This window comes from Notolabrus celidotus, chromosome 18 (genome assembly GCF_009762535.1).
Source record: "Notolabrus celidotus isolate fNotCel1 chromosome 18, fNotCel1.pri, whole genome shotgun sequence".
In the NCBI taxonomy this organism is placed as follows: Eukaryota; Metazoa; Chordata; class Actinopteri; order Labriformes; family Labridae; genus Notolabrus; species Notolabrus celidotus.
The window spans coordinates 13135974-13163747 of NC_048289.1; the positions used below are offsets into that span (position 1 = coordinate 13135974).

Below are 27774 nucleotides of genomic sequence, written 5' to 3' on the forward strand. Positions count from 1 at the left end.
AGCAAGCTCGCCTTCCTCTGTCCTCCAGCCTTCTCTTCAAAAGGCTCCAAAAGCAAATATAAAGTAAGCTGTTCACTCAAACACTCCAGCTGCGTCAATGAAGTTCACTGAAACTAAAATATTACATGTACTTGATGATATTGTCACATATATTCAACATGCTCTATATGTCATTTCCTGAGCAGGGAATGGTGTATATATTAATTTACTAATTTTAACTCTCGTCTTTTGGAGATTTCTGTCCTTTTCTTTTTCTTCTTGAAACATTTGAGACCATAGAAATGGCAGGAGGTATGGGGAAGAAGGGAGCTGTGATGTTTACTAAACTTCCCTAAATTGCACTGTTGACCTTTTAGTATACTGTAGCCACCTTAAAGATAGTGCCTCTCACGTGACATTTGGGACAATGTAGTTGCTTCCTCTTTGAAATGCTGTATGTATTTGAGACAGATGTCTAAGCCTGGACTCAGAGATCTTAGTATTAACTAAGATCATCTAATATAATATTATGCTCCTCAAAAATCAAAATCACAGGCTTTCCTTCTGTATGAAATAATGCTAACAGTTCATCATATGCCTTTATGTAACTTGAGGCCTGGAGGTTTTACTCTGATCAAAATTAGGTGCCAGACACTAAATCAGTCAGTCAGTAATAACTTGGGGTACAGCTAAGGCCTTCCTTCACTGAGTAACAAACACATTACAAGATGAATTAGAGGCAATTCTAAAGAATGACCTTGTTGAATGGTCATAACCAGGTCAAGTGCAGTGTCAATAAAATAATGTCATTTTTCTTTTCACACTTTATGATTACATTCAAGACAGCAGAAGAACACTCTGTTTCACAGTCTGAGATTTCACAATTCAGCTTAAAGGTGCCGGGTTGAGAGAATGTTTTTTGGGTGTGAATGGAGAAGTCGGTCTCAAATGGATACAACTGAAGTGTACAAAGAAGAGGGAAGTGCATGTGGGGGGTGAGTTAATCAGGGTTAGACAAAAAAAAACCCAGATCTGATCAAAGACTGTATAAAATATGGACGTAGGATCTGTGGAGTCACCCATCTGTTTCTGAAGCGCTGTTTTGAGGCCAATCGTCGTCGGCAGCCATATTGCTGCTGTCGAATGATTGTGACTTAAAGAGGCGGGCTTTGAGCCTCCTAGCCAACAGCTACAGTGTTCACGCCTGTCAATCAAGTCAGCTGTGCCTCTCATTGGAAGACTCCTAATCTCAATATCTTTGAAATTGCCGCGTTAGAAAAAAATTCACCCCCCTACAGTGTGTGTCTATCGAGACATGAGCTATCCAGACTACACTCGTGTTTTTGAACCAGGCTGTAACCATGTTTATTTCTGCTGTGAAGATCGTCTTTTTTGAATTGGTCTGTATGTGGTTTCCGGTATGTCCGGAGCCAGCCTCAAGTGGAACCTCGATGAACTGCAGTTTTTAGCACTTCCGCATTGGACTCACATTTTTAGACCAGAGGTTGCCGCTTTGATCTGATATGATAACCAATTGGCTTCAAAAATATCAACTACTTTCAGGTAAATAATCAAAACAAAAAAGAAAAATAGCAGTGAAATAATAGTGCAGTGCTGGCAGAGACTGCAATGTTAGTCAAAGCTATAGCAATATGTCAGCAGTCCGCCAGTATTGTGGATAGCTGTTTTATGGCACTTGTATCAGAAGGTTACTCTATCTTGGCTCTGGTCCAGGGAACTGAACCAGTATGGATAAATGATATCTGAACAACTCTGCATGGCTGTAATGAAGGTCTCCTCATCAGGTCACTCTATGTGTTCAGTCAGGATTTAAAGGAGTTATCATTTAAAGTAGAAAGAATGGATTTTTGGATGTGCAGATCAAGGTGTCCTAACAATGCAGTAGTTACTTTTCTTCCTCATAAAGTAGGGAACGTGGTTATGTGTAGTCTGCTGTATTTTTTAAGAGAAGTTTATGCAGAGCGGTCAAAAAAGTGAAACAAACTCTGTCTCTTCATCATATATTTTTAATGTTGTGAACATAAACAACACAATGCCATTCACCTCCACTGTGCGGAGAGATACCACCAAGGGTGACAGTGATGTATGTGTATGGACTCTTTAAATGACAGTGCATCATTCCTCCAAGTTTGTTCAAAGTCAGAGTGGTGGTTGGCCACTTTCTTGACAGATTTGTGAACAGTGCACAACACGTACCTGCAGTATCTGTCACCATCTTTTATTTGTACTGCACAGGTGATAAAGACACATTTTATGAATGGAAAAAGTCTGCACTGTTTCTCCTCTTTTTATGAAGACACAAGGGGAAAAGTGAGATGGCCTGAATCCATCCACTGAGCGGGTGAGAGAGGGGAATATAAAAGAGTGTGAATCACATCATGGGACGAGTGTGTTTGACTGATAGAGTGACGGAGATAATGAGCGAGAGAGGGAGAAATGTGGTGAAACAGTGAGAGGCAAAAAAGAGAGAGTGGGACAGAGTGATGAGGAAAAATTGGAGATAATTGAGTAGAAGAGCACTTGGGTGAGGAAAAAAGGAGCGGTGACATAGAGGGTGAAGAGTCGGAGCTCTGTGGAAGTACAAAGAGAGGACGGAGCGCGAAGAAGAGAGATCAATCTAACAACTGAGGCAACAGAGAGAGTACGCTGAGCTGGAGCGAGAGTGCATGAATGTGTGTTTTAGATAGATAGAGAGAGAAGGAGAGAGAGAGAGAGAGAGAGAGAGAGAGGGAGAGGGAGGGGGGGAGACGGCTCCACTAGGGCACAGAGTAGGTGAAAGTGTGTGTGTGTGTGAATGAAACAGAGAAAGAGAGGCTGCACAATAGAGTGGCTGAGGCTGCCTCTCACCGTTTAGAAGGCATGAAAATGTGATTTCTAAAAGAGAAAGAGCAAATTACTTTTATTTTCCTCATATTTATTTCATGACCTGGATCTTTCCTCTCATTTTCTAATCCTGATTCCTTTTTTAAATAAAAACTCTTTTTGTGGCTTATCAAGGAGGTCACTGCGGATAAAACGAGGAGCAACACAGCCTGAACTGCAGACTAAAAGGTATTTACTTTTTAATGCACTTTAGTATTCTGATGTTAGGTAAGAATTAACGTGAGTGAGATCAATTATGTTAATATCATATTCATTTTAAAGGAAAGTCTATGTTACAAAAACAGGTGCAGAGAATACAGAATATTTGAAATAAGTGATGTCTGAACTATAAACTCAATGTAAAAGACATGACAGGGGCAGTATTGCACAAATGAAGAAAGAAGACTTTATTTGAGCATCAATGTTTGAAAAGGGTGAAAGCCAGAGCATTTTTCAAAAAGAAATGTGTGCTGCAATAATTGTGGCAGAGAGAGAGAGGAGGGGGGCTTGTCCTCTGGGGTCCTGTGTTTTCAGCAGGTTGGGAGGAAGACCAAAGTGGGACAGAGAAAGAATTAAAAAAGACCACAGAGCCTGCAAAGACAAGTCAAGAATAATTGCACATATCACTCCAGAACAGCTGAGCGGCGTGAGGCTGCATGCTCTTTTAGAGCACATAAGCTCTATTAGCTTTGGTTTGCAGCATGAGGCGGCTGTTAAAAAGGCTAAGCAAAGGTTTGTAGTTAAGAATTTGAAATTAAAAAATACACATTTATGGTGACATTCGCACTTAAAGGATTGCATCCAGACTTTTTCTACTGGACACAGAAGGCAGTTATGGTGGAAAAGTTCATTTCTCTGCATAAAGCTTTTATGCTAAATCCAACTTTATGGCCATAATTGAAACTCTTGGGACTAGTTAAGACCCTGTTCCATGTAGATAATGTCATGTTCATTATAAACTGTACATTGCAGCATATTAAACTGCTCCCCCAAAGTAGGTTATGACCTGTTGTAATACTGTGATCCATGCACAGGAGAGAAAAGGGGGATGGTTGATATAGATAAAATAAGCTAGGAATCACTCTGGGAGTTAGGAGGAAAAAAGGATGATTATGTAAAACCTACTTTTATATAATGCCTATTTGAATACTTTCCAGACACTCCCAGCTTTGTTTTAAATTCCCGCAGAATCAAACGAGAGCTCATCAACACCCACCTTTCACACACTTCTTCAGCTCCGACCTGTCAAAATCAGTACCTTTGCGCAGTATTTATGGTGTCAGCCTGTGGAAAGGTGGAAACCCTCAAAGGACTCCAGAGAACTGACTCACACACACCTGAAGATACACACACACACACACACACACACACACACACACACACACACACACACACACACACACACACACACACACACTGCGCAGTGTATTCCAGCTTTGTGCACTTTCATCATATAGATACAACATAATTGACTTTGCACAGCCTCCAAAGACCAGCCCCACACAGACACAGGGTAATGCACAACAAGCAACACTGGCTATAAAAGCATATTTTGCTCCAGCAGAAGTGCACCTGGGGGATTCTCTGAGGGGGGGGGGGGGGGGGGGGGGCAGGCAATTTAGAGCAGGGGGGAACACTAAGATTAATGGCTTCCCAAACAACAGAGAACAATTGATCAGAATGGAACAAAGACCCCTGACGTTATCACTAGAGAGGGGACCGGGTGATTATACGTAATCTGTGACTAATGCCAGAAGAGAATGTGATTATAAAACAATTGAGTGAAAGATGAAAGACTGGAGGAATACACTAAATTGGCAGGAAAGCTTGGATGTGTGTTTGATTAAGGACATTTCCAACAGCGCTGCACACTTATATCCAATCCATCCCATCTTGTCTAATGCTGCTCCCTCCTGCCCGGTCCTGTTCTGTCCTCTCCTGTCTCAGCAGGAGAAGCAGGAGTCGATAAAAAGAAGGCCGGTCATGTGTAGCAGATGTGACAATGCTATATGGTCCAGTTATTCCCCAGGGTTTGGTATGGAAAGAGAGTAGGACAAAAGACAGGCATGCTGAGTGAATATTTCCAGCTTTCTGCTGTGGAGCAAGTCACCCAGGCTCTATTAGTTACAAGCTACTACTGTATTCATAAAGTGGAAATTCAAAACCCACAGCAAAATGCTCCGTTAATAAGTCCCTTGGGAGTATTAAAGTAGGCTACAGCTGTAAGAGGCAACAAAAACACAATATACAGGGAGAAAAAACCCACACATGCCAAACACCAGCACACACAATTATTCAGTTACTTTTAACTCAAGGACAGACGCTGCATAATCTGGGCAAATAAATGCCACAGACTTGACATTTAAAGTCACATCAATAAATAACCTTGATATTTAATTCCATGTTTCAACAGAAGTTATCATCTCGTATGATTTTAAATGAATAGTTATTTGTGGTACTGAGAGAGCCTCCTTGTTGTGCTCATTAAGATGGAACGCGAGAGAAGAGCAGTTTCCCCTGACTCTGCAGGCTTTTCATTATTACATAGAGAGAGATTTCCCCCTGGGGAAAGATCTGGAGGATTGCCGTAAGCCACGAAAAACAGAAGCCAACAAACTGTAACACATCCACCGTTATGAGGACCTCAAAGTTTAGCTCCAGCTTTGCAATTTATGAACACAACTTGAAGTTAATGACTGAAAAATGAAGTCATACTTTTGCACAGATGGCTCGGAGCAACAACTGGGATGCACTGATTACAGGGACTTCAAAACACAAGTACGTCGCTGGCAGCTTTTACATCAGCCACCAGAGTGTAAAGTGCTACTCAATGACATGAAAAAAGTGTATTGTATTACATCGCTTTCAGATAAGCAGAGGGGTCAGCACCATTATGCACTTATGTTCCCACCTCATCAACCTCCCTGTTTGTTATGGTGTAACTAACTAAAACACTAACTACTTGACTAACACACTAACCAGCTTCTTAGCATCATGTTTCAAGCCCGCAGGGTCAGATGGCTTCTCTTCAGGTGATTTTTGTCTTAGTTTAGAACATAGATTGTGCATAATAAGTTGGACAAACCCTACAGGTCTGGGATTGAAGCCAATTCACAAGTGTCTTAAACCTGCATCTTCTCTAATGGTCAACAGGGGATGCAGAAAAGAGTCAGACACAACCATGGTTCCTTTTGGCCCCAAAAACCAAAATGCCGACAACAAAACTGCCAAAGTCAGAGCTTCAAAACAGTAGTCCAGGAACCAGTGACATCAAAGCGCTGTGTCCCCCTTTGAAATACAGTCTGTAATTTAGAATGATAACAATATAATGTGGGGAGTGAACAGAATAGGCTTTCCAAAAAGTCCTATAGATACTTTTGTTGATAGAAAGTGATCTTTTAACACTCATTGCTTTTTTTTTTTTGCTTTAACCTTGGGCACTACAGGTGCTCCCGAAAAAACAGTGGTGCTCCCGAAAAAACAGTGGTGCTCCCATTCGATATGAAATGAGACTAACATTCAATGTTCTTTTATCATTTCTCTTCCACTCTTGTTATGGATTTAATATAAAGTTTATCCTGTGTCTGTAGTAAAAAGCTGTTTTAACAGTGTAGCTTTCTTTAAAGCTATAATGAAACTCTATTATAAGTTTAGTGCATAGTTAAGAGTAAAGGTTGTAACTATAATTACACCCTGTGACACGGAAGGTAGGCCAACTGTAATGGGGTCTGACAGGCATCGACATGGTCCTCACTTTGTCAGCCATGTCTAACAGCATTTATTAGTATCTTGTTGACTTTTGTCTCTCAGTGTTACCTTTGTGTTGATGGACATGGAAGGTAAGTGAAGCTGTCACGAGCGCACAGTCAATCTGTAGCGGCTTTTTATCTGCCGTAAAATCCACCTTAAAGCCTTAAACCTGCACTCATACCCGTGTGTCTGACTACTTTGTGTGTGGCCTGCTTTCATTGTATTTGAGACCTGCGGTGTTTGGTCAAGAGCTCTGGGACAAGTATAAAAAGTTGAAGGTGTACGTAAAAAAAGTTTCCTGATTCCAGGAGCTCTAAAGATTTTCCTTTTCATTAGTAATGTTTTGGACCTGCATATGTGCTTCTGTCCTTCTTATGTTGTTGAGCAACAGAAGGCAACCTGCTTTGTTGTTGCTTTTGAAGTTCCTATTTTCATGACACGACATGACATGACAACACACTTCCTGTCACATCATGTGTACTGAGCTAGAGGGAAGTTTGTGTTACATGATGTTTACTAGAAATACATGATACTACTTTTGAACTCACAGGATTGCACTAACTTTGTTTTGCACCCACACAAACCAGTGTTCCACAGTTAAGTGTGCTTTCAGTGCTTCAACACACATGAGAGCATGGGCAGGAGATTTAGTTTCATTTAATTCATTACTAAAATGATGAGCTAATAACTTAATGAATAATAACAAGAACATCATGTCTGATATATTGGCCCCGATGGATTGTCTCATTACCCAACAATAATGGCCTCCAATAATTCAGGTGAAATATTAATTTGTTTCATGATATTAAATGTGCTTCATTAACATTGTATTAGAGCTGAATGTGCAGATAAATTCATGTTCGCTAGGTTTGGAATATTACTTTGTGAAGGTATCTGCTATCTCAGGTTCAGTGTTCCACATATGGATAGGGTGGAGTAACATTTCCCATCCCAGAGTAAACATAAACTGATGATAACATTGTGAGACAGACTTGCAGTAAAACGGTTGAGAGACCTGCGCTGATTTAAAAGGAAGAGGGAGATGGATCAGGTGAATATGCACAGATGTCTGTTCGTGGTAAAATACTTTCTCTGAAGCTTTATGGGGCTTTCATGTCTGTGGTTCATCAGGATAGGTTGATGAACTCCACTACATGCTTGAGCCGGCGTTATGAGGATGAAATAATCGGTGTAATACACCCTCAACTCCTCCATGAAACATTTGTGTCCTCACGAGGAGTCATTATCATAAACTATGAAGAATCACTAATGGATCATATCTCTAAACCACTATCTCCTCATTTTCATTTTCTGTATGGGAGCTTCCAATATTGAAAAATGAAAAACATTGTCTCTCACTGAATCAGGGCACACTTTGTCCAGGATGCATGCAAATCCATTCCTAATGCATTCACTGCTTTCACATTAGAGTTGGGTATTTCCCACAGCCTCACCATATGATACCTATCACAATACACACACAATGATACTTTACGGTATGGAATACACATTGATTTTGGATAATGACAATGTCCTACAAAGAATTTACTACAACAGCTGTTCTTTTTACTGTTGTGAATCACAGGTGGATGCATAGTTTTAAGGATCCTACAACTTTAAACTAGTACTATCAAGCAATTTAAAAAAAAATCTAAATAATTACAAGCTCTGTGATTAATCAAACACAATTAATCATTTATATTTATATTGCAAGAAGAGTTTTACCCACATTTTAATTGAACCCTCCTCAGTGTTAATTCCCAAACTAACCCTCTTCAATGAGATCACTTTGCCCCCCCTCTCTGCACACATCCCTGCTCTCTGCACATACTGTCGATCGTGGATGGTTGTTGTTCTCTCAGATGGGTAAAAAATATATGTCCAAAGTTGAAGATCTACATCTGCAGACAACTAACGCACCGCAGTTTGTGTGACGAATTAACAAGTGGGGATTACATGGTGTGACTCGATCATAAAGCAGCTGCCTGAAGCCTTTGTTTTAAACAATGCTGGAAGTGCAGTTCTTTACAAGTACGGCATAAAGTGCATTCGTGATCGTCCGGCCTTGTTGAGAAGTTGAGGGACAATTTTAGTTGAAAGCTTCCTTCAGTGTTTGTTGGGACAGCATGCACTGGCCTTGTGTAGCAGGCATACGTATTGTAGCTATATTGATCAGGATGGTGTCTCATGCTTAGACAGAGGTTTGCTGCCATAACACTGCATGACTCATTTCCAACTCTGGACTTCCTAGTGTTTGCAAAAATCCAAAATGCCCCCATATAAAGATAAGCTTTGAGTTTTGCCTGTTGGCTTTGAGATGTGAGCTGCATCATGTGGTTTGGCTTCTACTGCCATTAATTGGTATTATTTTACGCTGCATCATAGGTGGTGTGTCCTTTAAAGCTACCACCACAGTACTTGCTTCCATATAGATTCTGTAACATTGGTATGACGTTATATTGCTGTATCGATTCATTCAGCACAGTCCAATTGCACATGCTGGAAAAGTTATAAAGGTACAAGATTTTCATGAGACACCGCAGAAAAGTATTAAACCAGATAACACTGAAGATAATACAAGAGGAATTCTAGAGATACATTTGTATACACACTGCTAGATGGATTTGGACATATTGTTCCAGACCAGCTCTAAATGTGGTCAGAGTAATCAGGTTGCAATGCATTTTCATAGCACCTTGGGTTCATTTATACCTGAAAGTGCGTGTTGACACCCAGTGAAAGCAGGGCTTCAGTAACTGTACCAAACAATGTTTACTGAAAGAGGAAAGTCTTAAAAATAGCACAGGGGATGTTCACTCCTATATGTGTGCTGCATTGAGGTCTCCCAGCCCATCCAGCCAAGTATAGCCCAAGCGAGGCCCACAGCGCATGCTCCACCTGACCCAATTATATCCAGTCTGAGGGGAAAGATAGCCCACTTTGATTTACACGAGACTGGCAGCCAAGCCCAGGCTGAGTGGTCTGCCATTTAGTGCTGGTCTCTTCTAGACATATTCCAGGACAGGTGTGTTCTCGAGCAGCTTAGAGAGTCAAACTGTGGTTCAATACGCAGTCCGTGGAACATCAGACGAGCCGTGTGTAACCTTTTTAAATAAAATGTGGGCCCTTTTCCTTAAAGATCATCCATGGCGAGATAGAGTAGGGAGGGAAAAAAAAAACAAAGAGGAGGATGTTTACTGTGAAACGTGGAGCTTGGAATAATTATTTTAATCATCCACTTTATCAACGATTTGCATGGTTATAATTAATCGTTTTATTAGTATCAGATATGTAATTGACTGAAAGGTGTCTGCTTTTGATGGATCCTCCCACTGAGGATGAAAAGCCAGAATCTTAAGAAGCATTGAGTATGAATCTAATGTGGATCTGTTATGGTCTGTGAAATTAATCAAGGGGCCATGATTGTCAATGAAGCGCTTGAATTATCAGATTTTCCATGCAGAGATTTAATAACTGCTTGGAAATGCCAAGCATTGTCATTGCAACAGAAAGCATTTAAATCACAAAAATTAAACATTTGATTGTTTTAGAGAGCACAGACAGTAAAACTTTGAGGGTTTGTCCTTTGAAGTTAACTTTATTGACTGCGGATGCCATAAACAGTAGGGTACCCACTTATCAAAGCCCGACCCCCGTTGAACTCCTACGTCAGAGCACCACCCCCAAACCTGCTAGTGATGCATCATTCATATAAAATCTAAGTTCCCCTCTTCTCCCTGATTCAGTGACTCATCTCATCCATGCTGTGTTCGAGCAGGTTTAGAGTGTTCTTGACTGTTCCCCTTCACTAGCGATGTGAAAGAGGCTGAAGGGTGGAGACCCAGAGAAAAGAGAGGGATGTAGAGGACAGAACTTGGCCGCTCCACTTTTGCAGGACGTAAAAGTGGGACAATCTGTTCCTTGGATGATCTCCAATTCTACTTTCTGGGGACCGATACACTGAAAATATATCTATACACATGCTCTGTCCTACATAAGGGGGAGTTTGAGTGACAGAGAGAAGGAGATGGAGAGAGGAATTGACAAAAAGAGAAAATATACACTACCAGTCAAAAGTCTGGACACACCTTCTCATTCAATGTTTTGTATTTATTTTAATCATTTTCAACATCGTAGATTAATACTGAAGACATCCAAACTATGAAATAATATGGTTTTGCCATAATATGGATTAAACAGTAGTCAAATAGGGCTATCCATTGTGTACTAACCCTACCTCTGAACAACACAACTGATGGTCTCAAACACATTAAGAAGGCAAGTCATTCTACAAATGAACTCTAGACAAGGCTCATGTTAATTAGAAACCATTCCAGGAGACCAATTCATGAAGCAGACTGAGAGAATACCAAGAGTGTGCAATGCTGTCATCAAGGCCAAAGGGGGCTACTTTACAGAATCTGAAATATAAAACATATTCTGCTTTGTTTAACACTTTTTTGTTTATTAAATAATTCCATATGTGTTCTTTCATAGTTTGATGTCTTCAGTATTAATTTAAAATGCTGAAAATAATTGAAATAAATAAAAAACATTTAATGAGAAGGTGTGTCCAAACTTTTGACTGGTAGTGTTTGTATCTGAATTATATCTGTTGAGCCATGAGGTCTTCCAGTTCATTTTCTATGACTATTAGAATTTGTGTGGGACTGGCCAAGAGAGAGAAAACACCCTTGAAGAACAGACAGTTACAGTACATTCTGCACATAGATTAAAAGAGAGTGATGGTGAGATGTTTGTGAGGAAAATAATCATCGTAAGTAATTGAAATATAATGATGCAGGAATAGGACATTAAAAAATCTCACAGCTCTGACATTATTTTAAATTGTGGAACATTTTCATCCCAGAAAATTTGAGCTTGACTTAATATTCAACCCATGCATAATGTTTGTTTACAAGGACCCCTAAGGACTAAAGCAACCAAATGAGCCGCAAAGTCATTATTGCAACTTTGCTTTGCTTTGCAAAAACCAAGATTCATAGATTATATCTCAGAAAAGACAAAGACGAACAGAAAAGGAAGAACCTGAGAGGATTCCTTCGAACCTCTTGTTTCATTCATCTTTGCTTTCCAGGTGCCCAAGGACGATATCCATCTCTGTCCTCGTTATCATGATTAATCAACTCCTGATTCTTCATCTTACTTTCATTCCATTTCCTTACAGGTTGTGGACCCTGATCTATCAAAATCTGCTCATTGAGTCTCCACAGGGCTTCTAATCAGGAGAGTTAAAGCTGCTGGATTGGCTACTTGTGGGCAGACTGACTCTCAAACTCCTTAACTCTTTAGATGTCCCTCTTTTTGCTCTTACAATGCATGGCTGCTGAATATTTCATCCAAGTTTTGAGTTAACAGTTTGAGCCACTGTGTGACATATATTGTCTGTCATTTATCTTTTCCTGAACAGAAATAGAAGATTTGATAAACATCCAGATTTTACACAAAAATGGCAAATTATTTTAAATGGGTTATTTCAAATGTTAAAGGATAGATGCACATAATTTGAGGTCTGCTTTAAAACAGTAGCCAGGTGCCAATATGAGCTCTACTTTTTCTTGTATATGACAAAATCAAATATTTAGTTGAGTTGAGTACTCACTGGATCCCACTTGTTACGGACATCATTTTGGCTCAAAACATCTATATCTTAGATAAAGGTAGCGGTGCATTCCACTTGGTCTCTGCTTTCTCTAACTTTAGAGGAAACTTTGAGAACATCAGGTGATTCATCAGTTATGTGAGGACAGAATAAAATAACATGAAATGAGAAAAAATGAAATATACTTATTTGATTTTACATTGGGGGACCTTCACTTGTTATAATAGAGCCAAGCTAGAGCAGAGGGTGAATTGAATAACGGATGAAAAATGCAAAAGACATGGGCGGATACTGACAACAATAAATTAGAGTAATAATCAAGAATTGGTTATAGCACAGTGTATAGAACAATGACATGAAGAAGGGAAATACTGCAGGTTAAACTGCACATGGACAATGACAGGGACATGGACATCATTACTGTATGGATTAGTTGATAAATGAGTAAGGTGTCATAAAATATAAGTTTAATATACTACCTTGTTAGTGGACATCAGCTCTCCCGTGTCATATCAGAGTGATTATCATCAGCTGTGACCGTTGTTTAATGTTGAAGACAATGATTCCCATAATCCCTTTATGATGTAATAAATCTTTTCTTATTGCTCTGGTTGAGAGAGCCCAAATGGCAGATTTAAATGCTGTGTATTTAGAATACCCTTTCCTATGCAAAATCAACGGTTTTTATTCTGTTTTAAAAAACCTGTCCACAGTTTACCTCGAGGTGAAATGAAGCCTCTTTCTATCACTGTTTTATTGGCTGACTTTGACAGATTGCTGCAAAAGTCAATCACACTGTGCTTAAAGTTTTGTCACAGCTGAGCAGTAAGATGTTCTGAGGTTTAAGCCATAGAAACTAACATGTTTTATGCTATTGTAACAGCTTTGATAGGTGTGAAGACACAAAAACTTAAACACCACACCTTGTTGCCTCTATGGGTTCTCTTTATTGTGGTCGTCACAGAGGCAACCTTCTTCAAAGCAGCCATCACAGCAAGATAAAAAAAAAATAAAGCTCCTGTTTGGAGATTTCTCACTGCATATGAAATAGTTTTAAGTTAATACTGATGTCTTCATATGACCTTGTACAGCATGCAAGACCATCAACAACAAGACTGATTATTTCTATAGAGTTATTTTAAATGCCTGAAACTGCTGTCGTGGGGTTCGGTTTCAAATAAAGTGATTAGCTAAAAGAACTTCTTGGTACATTTTCCATGGCACAAATTCTTAATGGGTGATAACTTTGACTGTAAGAAGACAGTAGTTGGAGATTTTTGTTGAAAAACACAACATAAACATGTACAGGACAGAATCATTAAAGATATATGAGTCACCTCTTTATCCACAGGGGGCGCTAAACTGAAACAAACTAAGAGGTCCTCACAAGAGCTTTAAACTGTTATTGTGTTCCCATAACTATAAACAAACAGATAAGCTCAAGCGCATAGGCGTTGCTAGCCCATTTTTGAGGTTGCTGAAGCACCTCTAAATTTAATCTGAGCACCCCAAAAATTTGAGAGATTTTTAATTTTTTTTACTGTATGTTCTTTTTAACAAGCTACAAAAGTTTCAAAACCATACAGTACTTGGTTGAAACGTAATATTTTAATGACAAAAATACAGCAGCTCCACCGCGTTTTACATGTTGTGCATTGCATTTCAAAAGAAAGTCCAAAAAATAACTCCAATGTCAATTTTTGGTATTTTTGGTACTCACTATAGGGGGCTGGTTTACTCCAGGAACATACATACTGTTTATGTATATGTTGAGGAGCTGCTGTATCTTTTGCTGTGGCTCAGCATTTAAATAACCTTTATCAGATTTGATGGTTTAGTCACAGGCCTTCCCAAAAAGTGTTATACTTTTCTTTCACAAATGTGGGAATGAAATTGCATTAAAATGTACAAAACAGTGAAATGTATCTTGAATGGCTCAGCACCCCTAAACATCCGATCCTAGAATCACCCCTGCTCAAGCGTAAAACTTATATCACAAGCAAACCACACCTAGGAGTATAGGGTGCCCTGAATGAATGATCTAGCATGAAGAAGTAATACAGGACAGTGAACAAATAAGCCTGTGAGTCATATTTTAAAACAGAGATCAAGTGTTTTTCTGCCTCTGACAGAAATTGCAGACAGTCTGTTCTGTCAAGAGAATGAAAGTTGTTCCTCCCCTCCTCCTCTTTATTTTTCTTCCAAAGAGAGAAACAAAAATCCAGACAAGTTGGAGACATGATGGCCAGTACAGGGACAGGATGGCCAAACAGCTGGAAAAAGGAAGCTGACAGCGTCTGAGTTATTGTTCTGGCAGAGCGTAGGAGTTGAGTGACATGACGGCGAAGGCTAAGATGAAAGGAGTTTCGACATCCATGATGGTGGAGGAGAGCGTTTTAGAAGTTGTGATTGGATATGCTATAGTTAGAATATGAAATCTAACAGCATCTCATACCACGCAAAAACTCTGAACCTCCTTTCATCCCATCTTCATATCAACATCTCTGTTGATTTTGGCTGAGTTGTGCACTCAGTCTTATCCCTGCTCTCCTCTCACTCCCCCCTTTTTCTCTCATTCTGATTACTCTGCTTTATGCAAACTATAACTCTCTCCATCCTTTCTCTCTTGTGTATTTCCCCTTTTGCTTTTGCATCCCAATTATTAGGCTCCTGTCTTCTCTCAGCCTGTCCTTTGAGTTTCTTATCTTGCCTTGTGCAGACTCAATGTTGTTCAATATTTGATGAGATTTTGTTCATAAATCAACCTCCTCTGTTGTCTCCTGGTGTACTTGAATGATAGTGTTAATCTCTAAAACACACTGTTAACACACTTGTCTTTGTCAGCCTCTGATAAGAGAGGCATTTGGCCTAAATAAGATGGATGCATTTTAAATATATGGATCATACTAACAGCTCTGGACATTAGTGGGTCATGTAGTGGGAAGATCCATAAAAACGCTGATGGAAAAGCAGAATGTAGGTTTCTCTCTCTTACGGCTATTTAGAGGCATTGAGATGCTTGTATTAACTGCCTGTGTAAGAGAACCTTAATGAAAAAGAGTTTTATCTATGCGTTAAAGCTGCTGTGTTGAGCCAGCCTCACAAGTTCTCAGTTTACTTTCCCCTAATGCACCCTGAGTGCCTGGATACCACTTCAACCCTGCCCCAGATAAGCTTCAGAAAATGCATGGATTGATGTTTTTCTCTCATGATTTTCAGTGAGTTTTTTTTTCTGAAAATCCCGATTTTTGTCTTCTGGCTCTTTTGCAACATACATACATTGTGTTTCTGTTGACCAGCCAACACTGTCACTCCTTTCCCGCTTCACCCAGAAATGTTCAAGAAGCAGACTTCCTTCAGGCCACCAAGACATAAATAGATCAGGCCCTATACCACATAATAATGGCAGCAATGCTCAGGGTTGAAGTTGCTGCAAAGCTTTCCTTTACATTATTTTTTCTTGTGTCATTTTGTATTTTTAAGCTTGAAAGCAAGGGTGTGTGATATTGACAAGAAATAATATCTTGATTATTTCTTATTTATCATCTTAAAACTGAGTCATTTAAGTGCACAACATACAAAAACTCTGAAATTACCAGAGCAAGTATTGAGGTCAAACAGTGACAGTATGAATAAACCAAATAAAAGCTCATTGACAGGATTTACTTTTCTAAACGTTGCACAAAAACCAACAATAACTACTACGAGAGGGTTTAAAACTGACACGTCCCTTTAATGAAAACAAGAATGACTTTGTCTTTCCAAAGCCAAACCACCCCCTTGCGAGTGAGGATGATCCACGTCTAGTAATTAAATCTAACAACATCAATTCTGTCGGTGTTTGTGTTTTGTCTCCTAGTGTTGCTCAATCTCTCATTTTTAACTTCTCTCATGCAGCCATGCTACATTAGCTTAGCTTGTTGTGATGTGTGAACACTGCATGTGTTGCGCATGCGCAGTGGTCTAGGCTTCATCATGTTCAGTGAATGTGTTAGGACTCTTAAGGAACATTTTTATTTTATGTTGCAATATGTGCAACATTTTTAATATTGTCATTTCGCACATAATTAAAACAACAATTATGATAATATTTTAGACGATATATAGAACCCCTGCTTGAAAGAAGTTTCTTCATTGCCGTCTTTTAATTTCTTCATATTTGCACATGATGAAATTGTAGCCTAATCATCTCAACCCAGACCCTTAAATGAACCTTAACTTAGACTCTGTGCTTTACTACTTTTGGATCAGGACCCCCATAATGAGTTATGTGAAATAGACAGGACAGGAAAAAACAATAACATGTTTCCAACATGACATTAAGACTAATCCAGAGATCTCAGAATTGTAATTTTTCCATAATTGTAATCCATTTAGAGTCTGTGATACAACCAAGATGAAGTGCCTGATTAGACATTGCAGTGTTGTAAGCGGTCAGACACTTAAAAGGCTGCTTTAAGCCATAACAAAACCCTTGAGCCAAATTCTAATGCCCATTATTTATTTATAATAGAGCCTGATCTCCACCAGTCAGTCACCCCCTCACACTTTAATGTTTTAACTTTATCTTTGTGTTATTGCACAGATATGTGGTCCTCACAAAGAAGCACAGAGACATGCTAACATATATTCAGACATATTCAAACTATTATGTTCAACTGTGCAACAATCAATGGCTAATTAATTCAGCTTTATTTATAAAGCACTAATTTGTAACAAATGGTATCTCAACTTTCCCAAAAAGCAGGTCAAGAATGTACTCGGTTATTTGTTATTTAAAAGACTCAATATTAAGATAAGATAAGATTCATCTCAGCCTAATACATCATGAACAAAGCAAAATCTTCTTTTTTACTGGTAGAAACCTCGAGCAGAACCAGACTCCTGTTGAACAGCTCTCTGCTGCGACTGTGTTGGGCTTTGAAATTGGGATGGATGGAGATGCAGAAGAAAGAAATGAGTGATAGATACAGACAACAACAGCAACAACACCTCATACAGACTTGTGGTTAATCCACAATGACCACCTAGCAAGGCTGTCGGGCTGTTGGCTAGCTGCTTCATCTCTGTCTTAATCTATATATTACAAGGACTGGAAACTGCTCCAGACACTGTTGATGTCCTTGGTCATCAATAGAAGTTGATAAGACAGTCATAAATTGCTTAATATCCCTTTGTTTTTACATTGTTTTTTAGCAGGTTATTAAAACCTTGTTCACTCTTTCAGTTTCAGCATGTTGGTAATCTGTGACTGTACGCTCAGATTCCTGTCATGATTTCAGTTGTGTCTCCATTCTGTCTGATACTTTACTGACTTCCATCTGTCCACCTGACTGTTCCCATCTAGTTCAATTAATAATCAGAGCGCCAATTAGACAGTGGGAGATTCTCTGCGCCTTTCATTATCAACAAGACGGCTGTTGGCAACAGTCCAGATCTTCATGATGGCAAAGCCCTTCTGGCTGCACTTCACCACAGAATAACCAGGGCAGAACATATGGAAGCACCATTATGCCAAATCTGAAATATACTGAAGGAATGAAACGATCCTCCACTAAAATCCACCCTAAAGCTCTAAATGAAAGATGGTTTTCAAAGGGCTGCTATAGATGCAAGTTGTAGATTTTGGTACATTTTTCGTGTGATTTCAGTTGAAATTGATAGTAGGAAACATTTCAGCTTTAGAAAATGGCAAAAGTATTTTCATGTTCTCAGGCCAAGCCCTCAAGATCAATGAGCAAGGTTCTCTTTGATACAAGAAATCAATGCAATTTTTCCATTCGAAGAGCCCAAAATGTTACACCTCTTAGGTTTGAATTCAGGGTCATTACTTTTTATTTCTCTGCTAAAAAACTCTTTTTCAGATACTTCAAATTAAAGGGAATTACATTTCTAACGACATCAAAAACTTTAAACTGAGTAAAGGCCACAACTTGACTGAAGTTCCCTCATCTTATTTGCAAGGCAAAAGTAAAGCAGTGAAGAAAGTGCAGACCATGGTTGAAGGTAGCAAACAGGACTCCAAAGTTATTGAAGAAACCTGTTGGTACTAGAGGTGATAAAGGGAAACTGAAAACCCAGAGCAGATAAAGTTTTTAACTGCACAGCTCCAGGTAAGGGTGAGATGGAAGGTCATAGAAAAAAAACCATGACTTGGCTTAAGGTCATAGAATGCAACAATCAAAGCTCAAACCAGGGCTGTTGCGACAAATGAAGGTCTTCATACAGGGGCATTCCCAACAGGCCCCTACCATATTTGACAGCTATTTGGTATTTTATCTTTTTTGCAGCCCTGGGTACTCTGTTTCCCCCCTCTAGTCTGACACCCTTGATTTTTCCTGCAAATCAAAACCTTGATTGTGCAGTCTGTTTTGAGTACTCTACCAGCCGTATTGCTCCAATTAGGAGTGTTTCGGCTGCACAGAACATATTGTAACAAGTTCAAGCATACTACTGGAAGGTGTCACAAGGTCTTGTGGGAGATGATATCACATAACTGAACCTTTTTCGACAATGTCAGGGAGTGATGAGGGACAGTGTGTAAAAGTGTTCACATACAACGCCTCATTAGAAAACAGCACCTGAAACACAATAAAGATCAATGTGTTAAAATAAAAAAAATGTATTTGAGAGTTTCCTTTTAGGAGCTCACATTTAGCTGTCAGCCCTGGGCCCTGCCACAGACATACATAGGTCACCTCCATTACGATTGAGTTGCAATGATCTTGACCTCATGTGAAACTAAATTGCACACCCGACTCACTCTCCTCTGCACAAAACCAGTGATGCAAATTCACACAGTTTATATATAGCCTGTCTTTCATCAGCCTGCTGTTCCCCCATGCATTCCCAGTGGCTAAATGGAAAATGTGGACCAGCTCTGTGCTCATTCACACATGTGGACTTGTTAGCATCACTGTTGGCTGGTTTCTCTGTTACTGCACGTGTCTTTTTTTACACACATTCAAATTTGACTGTGTATCTAGAGTAATATGACCAAAGTTTACTCCCTTCTTTGCCTGTTTCCCACAGCATGTTTCTTAGGATGAAGCCAGTCTCATGGGATAGCCATGTTTTGTCTCCATGACAGCTATGTCACTCAGCCCTCTCTGCAGTGACCCCCTGCACAGCAAAGGATGCTGGGAAATAACGAGCACTTTTATCCCGGTCAGGATGAAAAAGATGGGGAGGATGAGGAGGAGGAAGAGGAGCTGGGAGGAGGAATCGGACAAGAGGAAGATGGACATGACACGGAGAATGGAGGGTTAGAGAGTCTGGATGAGAAGGACATGACGGGAGGACGACAATCCTGGGAAGGGAAAGGTGGTGAAGTGATGAAACCAGCAGCCATTGTGGTTGGCAGACAGAGAGTGGAGCGCCCTATAAGGCCAGGGAACCTGGGCAATAGGGGTATCACGTACATGCCAAATCAAGTCCTGCTACACCATCAACCAGCCAATAAGCAAACGAATAATCTCATCTCAGCTAATCAGCAGCCTCATCACCAAGGCCTGAATGCGCTGCAGAGGAGACGAGCACTCATGGAGCGCAGCATGACCACCATGGCCCCAATGGAGGACTCTTTCCTGACCATGATGGTGTTTCGGATTGGTATCCCAGACATCAAACAAACAGTAAGTGCATGTTCTCATCAAAAACACTGCAGCTAAACACATTTAATAAATCAGAGTAACCTGCATTTGAAACAAATCCAGGTACTTGTTTGCACCATGGACCAAGTTTTTAAAAGTAATCGCTATCAGATATCAAATCTTTAAAACCAGGTTAAGAAATGGAATTAGATCTAGTATCCCATCCAGATTTTTTTGTAAAACCTCTAGTTTGTGTTAAATACAATTTTTTGAGTAGGTTTGGAATAACTTAGATTAAAAAAATCAGGATTACCCTGATTCCAGCTGAGGGCTTGATTTAGACTCCATTACAGAAATAAAATAAATTAAAACCTCAAAATTGGTCAAACAATGCTAATTTTTTCATTAGGCAGTTAACATTTCAGACAGTTTATTTAGATTTTGCGCTCAAGTTTCTGGATTACTAGTGATATGGTAGGTGAAGTAGACATTAGGGTTGTTTAAAACATAAAGATCTTGCGCCCATTAAATAGACAACAGACAACATTTCATTAAAAGCAGCCGTTAGGATCTATTAGTTTGTGGTCGAGTTTGGAACTCGTTGAAAGTCTGTATCTGGAAAAGATTCAACCAAGACAGTTTTGATTTGAAAAACCAGCGGTACAGTAAGATGGATCACTCGATCCTGGAAATAAAAAAAATGTGAATTCTATATCCAGATAATTCATATTCAGATAAAAACTTTTTTAACAACTGGGCCATGGTTTCTGACGTAAATCTTAAACGTAATTGAAAAGTCTCTATTTAAATGAAAAATAAGGTAGAAGTTCAAACTAAGTTCTTCTGGTATTATTGCCTCAGAGAAAGTCAGCTATATAATACATCAAAGCGTTTCACAACCATACTTCAGGTTGCGTTACAGTTTTAAGACAGGAAAGTATTTGGCTTATGTAACCCTTACTGACGCTGTGCAATAACATACAAACTCAACTTAACAAGGTCATTTTTTGTAATGGGTCATCTTATTCTTTATCTGAACTAAATCAAGAACTCAGAAATGCTGTTCCACTTCATTAATGCTGGTTTTAGATAAGTGAAATGTTTTTAAGCTCTAGAACAGAGGTAGAGTAAAACTGCTGAAGGGTTCCCACTTTTCCAAATGCGAGCCCCTGACCCAACATATTAAACCTGCACCTGGTTGATGTGATATGCTTTATTTTTCTGCCAGGATTCTCCTCTTTTAATCTAAAGGGTGTGAATCTGTTTCCCTAAACTACCTAAAGAAGAACCCATGAGACTTTAATGCAGACACCTTAACATGAGCCAAATAGTGTGCGCCTGTGAAAGCACTTCTCTTATTTGAAAGCATTTTCATCGGCCGCCCCAAAAGCCCAACAGAGGGTCCCAAAAGAAGGTAGGAATAAATGCAGAACTTGACTTGCGTTTAGCAGCCTCAAAGGGCAGAAATATTCATCCAACAACACAATGTTAGCATCTGCCTTGGGTCAGGTTTGGTCATAATTAGTTTTCAGAACTGAAGGTAGTATCAATTCACACTTAGAGTATCACTGTTCAATGGCGGGAGGTGAGAATTGCCAACCCACACATAACATATCCAGGTGAGAGTGGGGGCCGCACTGTCACCCCTCCCCCATCTCCCTCCTTCCATTTCCAACTCCCTGAACATGCCGATTGTTCTACATGTCAGCTAATCTGCCCTCAATATAACAGTAATTGCTAATTATCTAATACGGTTTTAATGAGTTTGGGGAGAGCTGGGGAAGTGAGTGACGCTGGAAAGGAAGGAATATGTTGAAGACATCTGTGCTGCGCTTAGGTCTCAGCCACAGGCATCATATTCTGCTCTGCACACCGTCGACACACACTCCACATCCCAAATCTCACAGCTGAAATGTTTTTGAGCTGAATTAAAGAGAGTTGAAGAGCAGGTGTGAATATTAGGTGCCAGTTAGAGGGAGTCAGGGACTAAATGCTATAAAAAAAGAGAGGTGGGAAATGAATATGCAAAGAGGGAGATCTGTGCATTTAAAAAAACAAAACTGCAAAGTGAAGGTCTAAACACGAGAGGGGCTGAAGGCTTTGAGAAGGATCTCAGAAGACCTGGATGGTGTAAAACAGCAATAGGGAGAGGAGTGTCACTGTTATATACAGTGTACATTACATTAGACTTCCCTCCCTGGGATTAGCAACTCAATCTCTCCTTTTTTATATATACATACACACACTCTTTAGATATACACACACTACACTGCAATATCACACTCCCGTGAGAACACACAGATGCGCACACACATACTTTACAACTCACTCATATGCAAGTGCATCAACGCACACACATTTCTTCATCCTGTGGTTTACCTCCCAGGGACCACCAAGACATTGCTACGGCAACGGATGCCTGCCTTCACTAATGAACTGGTTGCCATGCCAATAGAGTTGGCTACACTATCAAATAGTGCAACCTAGTGGGGGGGGGGGGGCAGCAGAGTGGAGGATGGAGGCAGTGGGGATATGGGAGTGTGCTGAGCTGTGCAATTTTTGCTCACACTTCTCTGAAATGGAACAATAGCATTGATGCATACATCTCAAGCAGACCTGCTGTTAGAGCCTGACTGCTGGTCAGCTCCATCCTCTCTCCGGCTCCACGCTGTAATAAGAAAAGGACAAGAGAAGATTGGTCTTTCAGTGAAAATGCAAGAAAATGGAATGATGTGAGGAAATGGGCAGCGGACAAATCACCATGAAATCTAGTTAGGCACAGCGCGTACGCATAAAACATCCAACATATTTTTTCATTGTGGCCTGTGAGCCCCCGGTGCATCACACACAGACATACAGTAAGAGGCAAAATGAGCTTTTCTCTCCTACTGGTTTGCTCTAACTCCTCTGGATTGTGGTGCAAATCTAGCATTATGTATGCAGAGATCAAAGACAAAATAACCAAAGGGAAATATTTATCCCAGAATGGGATCTCTATTTTATCAGGCGGAGAGAAAAATAATACATGTGAGTGAAACCTGAGTGTCCTGATAGCACAGACCATAAGTACAGCATACGTCTTCTTATTTCCATGAATGTGGCAGAGGATTAATTATTTAAAGTTAATGCATTTATATTCTGCACACACCATCTCATGGCTTCATCATTCACCAACTGATCTCAGATCTTGTGCTACATATTAATCCATTTTATTAAAATGCTGATTTTAACTAAAAATGAAGAACTGTAGCTGAATTTGTGTGTAGTTCTTGTAGTTGAGCATATGTAATGAATAACTATGAGAAATATTGTTTAAAAAGTAAATGATTAAAAAAAAAAAAAGCCTTTGATGATCTTGTCCCAGAAAGAACTGAGACATTTTATCTGGTCTTGAAATCAAAATCATAAAGTAAGGTTAGGAAACAATGATGAAGCAAGACTAAGAAAAAACTTTGATACTGTACGATACCATACCATACAATATGATACAATACGATACCACACAAGAAAATATACCATAGTGACCATACACTTTTTTGTCTCTGCACTTTTTTCTTGACTGTGAAAATTATATAAATTATAATAAAATCAAAACTGAACCTGTTCACGTAACAAAGTCTCTAAAAGCTAACAAGGTTAAAAATGCTAACTTACTTTTTAACCATCCTGTTATGTTGCGGGTCAAATTGACCCATCTTAAAGTTCAAAAATCTAAAAAAACAAAAACAAAAGGTTAAAAGTATTATTTCGCATTTCTAATGTCACAGTTGATTAAAAGGCTAATGGTATTCAGAGGTTCCGTCCATCTTAGGTAATATATGCCTTCCAAACCAGCTAAATGCAGCATAAAAATCTGGGCAGCATGTGACAGAAGAGGTGTCTCATGGTAATTTATCAACATCACTAAATTAAAAAAAAAAGTAAAATAAAATTAACAAAAATCTATGTCATGTAAAACTATTGTATTTATATTTAGGTCCTTTCAAATGTACATTAAAAAAAGCTTTAACATGAATTTTCATAAAAATCGAGTGAGTTATCCTCATTGAACCATGATCTGTGAGGATTAAAGAACATCAATGCACTAAATATTGATTTAAATTGTTAGTAATGGAGTTAATAATGAGATTTAAAAAATGTTTACTGGGATTTTTTTCGGATCTGACACTTTTGGATCATAAAATATGCCCCGGGTCAAGTTGACCCAGGAACATTATTGCTGTCCCTAAGAAACAAACATGACAGAAGGGTTAGGATTATCTAACATAGCTGAACATTTCAGCTAGCCTGTAGGAGATAAGCCGACACAACTTGGGTGTTCATCATAATCATGCATGACTGTTAGCTTGGTTCAAAAACACTTTTTGGCTCAAACTTTTTGAATTTTGAATAACTTTTTTAGCTAGCTTTCCCTGAATTAGAACGATTTGCGTCTTTGTTATACTTCAGGCAAATCTGTTGAAATGTATGGGGTGCTGTTTGTAAAGTTGTGCAGCAACATTTCTCCACATTAAGCTCCAAAACGTCATAAAAATGTAGAGTGAATTTTTAAAAGTCACTTTTTATCACATTTAGAGGAGTATTTGTGATCTTCTTCACATTTAATTTTCTTGTGAAAAATATATTAAGTTAAATTCATTGTTAAATCCAAATGCTAAATCGAAATCTAAATGTTGAATCTAAATCTAACTGTTCAACGATAAATCTAAATGTTAAATATACATCTAAATGTCCCTCAGGTCCTCCTCCTCCCTCCACCTCTCTGTGCCCCCTGCCCGTCTCAGCACCATGGGGAGCAGAGCTTTCAGTCGCTCTGCTCCCCAACTCTGGAACTCACTCCCACCAGACATCCGAAACTCTGACTCACTACCCCTCTTCAAATCAAAACTCAAAACCCATCTGTTTCAAACTGCATTCCCTGCTTAATTTCCACTGCTTCATTTTAACTTGTGTTACTTGTTGTTTTTATTTATTTTATCGTGTTGTTTTATTTATTGTGTTTTAATCTGTCTGTAAAGCGACCTTGAGTGTTTGAAAGGCACTTCTAAATAAAATGTATTATTAGTATTATTATTATAAATGTTAAATGTTAAATCTAAATGTTAAATGTTGCTTCGTGATCCTAAATATTTAGCTGATATGCGACAGTGTGAATTTGCATATCAGCTAAATATTTAGAATCGCAGAGCAACATTTAACATTTTTATTTAACATATATATTTATATTCAACATTTAGATTTAGATTAAATATTTAGATTTTGATTTAATATTTGTATTTAGATTTAATATTTAGATTTATCGTTGAACATTTAGATAGAGAAAAAAAATCTCTACTTCTGTTGCAGAGCCCCTCACTGTTTTTATAATTATTGCTATAATTATTTCATTATCACTGAGGCTTCTGACCTCCACTCTGCTCTGTGTTTATCTTTCAGAGGTGTGTCCAGTTTGACCAGGACTGCACCGTGTGGAACGCTAAGCAACAGATCATCTGTTCCCTCAGCGAGTCACTGTGGGATGCCTACAACTACGGCCTCTTCCAGCCGGCTGGAGATGGACGGGACGCTAAGTTCCTTAAGGAGGAAAGATCTCTGCGAGACTACTCCCAGACCTTCGAGAAAGGGGTGCCTTACCTGGAGGTAAGGAGACTTGTCACAAGGCCACAGCAAAGGTTGTAAATTTACACAAGACAATTACAGTATTCAAATAGGACTACGTATTTCAGGAATAATTTTGTTAGATGCTAAAGTTTTTTACATTAGTTTTTTTCTATGTTGAACTTCTAATATTTTTACTTCTACAGTTATTGCTAAGCTGCATGTTCTACAGTGATCCATGAGTGAAAGCATCCTAGAGTCCACATTGCCATAAATAATAATCTGAAAGGGAAATACTTAAAAGTATTCATCTGTTGCTCTACAAGTTATAATGTTAACATTGATGGAGTTTAAAAATTAACTTACAGAAGAATGTAAAACCATATTTTCCTACAAAAGATACGGTCCTTACCTCAGTTTCCTCAGCAATTACTGCTGCCCGGACTTGACGCATTCTTCATCATGGTTGTTGAGTGTTATATGTTTGTCTGTTTTAGGCTTCCAGTATTTTGCTTTAGAAATAAAAATACAACCTTGTGCACATAAAAAAGTAAAGTAAATTAGTAATTTAAAACAGCATACACACAGGCACCATATTTTGCTGCTTCATTAGTTTGATAACTTTAAGTACTGTGCTACACCACACTTGGAAAGCTTCAGGGAGGTTGAACTTTACTTTTTATAGTTTCACATTAGAATTTTAAACAGAGCTTGACAAAGATAACATCCACATTATTGCTTTAATTGCATTTGGTAAATATGTAATGTACAAATGATACTAATTAACTTTTTATGAAGTGTGTTTTGGGAAATGACATCAAACATAAAGTTTTCATGCAGTGGTATTATTGTCTGACAGTGCCCTCTGGTGGTCCAGCAGCTGTAAATGTTGATGAGCTGGGTGGGGCAGCAAATATATTCCTGCACTAACGGTTTGGCTCCAAACCAGAGTGTTTACATTCTTGACAAGGTTCCAGAGGAGGATATGTCCGTGTACTGATGAGGCTTTGTAACTAAACTCGGCTCCAGAGCAGAATGTATCTCACACCTCTGTGAGAGTGTGTATTTACACCATGACAGAGTAGGGCTGGAATTAGATCAGTCTTTACTGTTGATAATGTTGGTTCTTAATGTCTTCTACCACTTATTGTTAAGCTAGCCACATAAGCTATATCAAGCTTACATCCTAACCAAACACACCTCCAGTGCTTGAAATAAGCAGCCACTGTCTGGCTGTCTGAGGTGCAATATATATAATACTGTATATGAGACTCATCTCAACCGTTGGATGCTACATAGGAGCATCTCTTCTTGTGAATGGTTTTCCATTACACTACAGGGGAGGGCAGATCCAGTCAGGTGGTTCTCAGTGATTTAGTCGAAGTCAGGAAGAAAAAACTCCTGATCCAGACCAGTTTACTAATATAATAATAGAATCCTTTTGACTCTATGAGATTTTTAGAGACTGATTCTTTTGACTGATTTTACTTCTTAATATTTGGTCTGGTAGAACAGGGAACCTCTTAAACATTTATTCAACTACATAAGAACATTCCGCAACATCCTGAACACTTCTCTGTCTGTGCATGATTAAAACTTGGTATGTTAGTTAGATCCTGTGGTGTATATGGCCTCATATGGACATGTCATTTTTGCTATGGTTAAAATTAAACTGCCCTACATACCATATCTAGCTGATGAATAAATGATCGGCTCTGTGTACTGTCTCTGTTTTTTTTATGTATGCCGTAATGGCAAATTTCAGTTTTGTGTTTTACAATGCAATGTCTAGACCCCCTAAACCTCCCACCGGATACACAACCCTGTCTTGGTGCAGATACCTGCAGTGCAGTTACCCCAGAACTAGGGATTTTACCCCTGAACTACATGCGTTTCGACCGGAGGAACCCCCAAAGCAAACCTGCTTGGAGGGTAGTCATTTTCAAAGGTCTAGGGACTTTCGGCTGAACGTAACGGTGTTTGTGGAGTTTACACAGTTGTTGAAACACAAGGGGAGTTCCTGGGAATGCATATTAGTTTAGTTATTTATTAAGATTTCAAAATATTATTTAATATAATTTATTTTCTCCATACGTCACTGGCCTGATATGCACAATCTATCTGGGACTTCAGCCTGCGAAACGCTGACAACAATGGGGGCACAGGAACCTTAGTTCCGAGTAAAGTAGTTCTGGGGGCTAAAAGACCCTGGAACTCTTGGTTGGAATGCACCTCAAGATACCAAGTCCTTTTGTGTTTCAAATTGTGATGTGGAGACCTTCTAGGCCTCCCAATCCTCCTTCTTGAATACACAACCCTGCCCTGGTGCAGATACCTGCAGCAGACAAA

General features: G+C 39.1%; 1 pseudogene; it reads left to right on the top strand.

The window, feature by feature from the left end:
- The first annotated feature begins 3029 nt into the window (after window positions 1–3029).
- Window positions 3030–27774, top strand: part of LOC117830240 — a 49145-nt pseudogene continuing 24400 nt past the window's right edge.